We start from the raw sequence: 1,700 nt of genomic DNA, 5'->3' as shown, positions 1-1,700 counted from the left end.
TATATATATATATATATATATATATATATATATATATACATACACACACACACACACAAAATAAAATATAATTAAATATATATAAAATAAAAAAATAGAGAAAGTAAATCTAGAAACAACTACTAAATTACTAAAAAAAAAAAAAAAAAAAAAAAAAAAAAATTCACATTTAACGTGCTGTTCTTATCCATTGTTCTTGTTTTATTACGTTGTAAGATGAGCAAGTGCATCAACTTGTAAGGCAACTGGTTAACGGACTAGCTGTGCATATATCCAGTAGATTAGGTTTATAGCTATACAGCTAATTGATTAGCATGCTAACTTAACATATAGCTAACTTATTAGCCTGCTAGTTTAACACATCCTAGCTTAGCTCGATTAACATACCATTAGCTGATTAGCCTGCTGACATCATTACCACTGCTACCAACAACTATCAAGAATGCTATTTTGATTATATAGAAGACTGACTATACTATATAAATGTATTACTTCTTTCAGTCTGATTGGCTGGTTTTACGCAAAGGTTCTTACTAGTCTGCCTGGTAACAAAGTTAAACTAAAGTCATTTAATCGAATTGAAAGTCACATATTTTATAATACAAGCTAAAAATGGTAAAATTTAAAATGTGTCATTTTGTTTCATCAGTTAGTTTGTAAGAAAAGCAAGTGCATCAACTTGTAAGCTAGTGGGTTAGTTGACTAGCTTTGCATACTATACACAGTAGATTAGCTTTCTATCTTATTTGACTAATTGATTAACCTGTTAAATTACCATACAGCTAACTTATTAGCCTGCTAGCTTAGCCCATTGCTAGCTGATTAGACTGTTCAATTAAAATACATTTAGCCAGCTAGCCTGCTAACTGGTACCAACAACTAACAAGAATGTTGTCTTTTGTTGTTTTTTATATAGACAGTGAGATTCGTCAATTCTGATTCAAACTAAAACATGATATTTCTCAAGTAATGACCTCAAATGCATTAATGTCCTTAACGTACACACTGAGCCGTGACATTTGCTGCGGCGTAAACAAGTCAAAGATGCGTTAGCACACAGTTGAGCCGTGACAGTGATTTAGCAAATGTGTTTTGCAAGCCACACAGGTTTCCTTCCTCCTGAATTAAAGACACTTTAGACTTTCTCTCTCCAGCTGTGATTGAAAGGCATTTCTCTGTCATCATCTGACAGGCCTGAGCTTCAGCACACAACTCCTTCTGCTGACAGTGCAGCGCTTGTCATCCGCACACACGCCCGTGTGCTAACGCTCCACCAATCAAACGCAGCTTTGATCCCATTTTATTATTCAGAAGATGCTTTCCAACACTAACATTTAAACAGAAGAGTTTCCATCGCTGTCCCATGTGGGACAAGGCTTACGTAAGTCATAGTCTGAACTGAATCTGAATGAAAGAGTTTTTGGTTAGCGTAGCACCTTTAGCCCCTGCTGGCAGATGCTGTTACTACAACATTTGACTACAAAAATCATCTTTTTTTTCCATAGACGGCCATTCAGTAAGTAATATAATATAATGTAGTTATATTATATTATATCAGGAAGTAATATAATATAATATAATATAATATAATACATTTTGTTAATGTATTATATTGTATTTTTTATATTATTTGTTTTTTGAAAACCTATAAATCCCAAGCATTTCGTATAGTATGTAATATAGCATATTATAAAAATATA

Source organism: Sinocyclocheilus anshuiensis, unplaced genomic scaffold (assembly GCF_001515605.1).
Source record: "Sinocyclocheilus anshuiensis isolate Anshui unplaced genomic scaffold, SAMN03320099.WGS_v1.1 scaffold2488, whole genome shotgun sequence".
NCBI lineage: Eukaryota > Metazoa > Chordata > Actinopteri > Cypriniformes > Cyprinidae > Sinocyclocheilus > Sinocyclocheilus anshuiensis.
The sequence above is the reverse complement of the archived record's forward strand: the minus strand, read 5'-3'. Positions refer to the sequence as shown.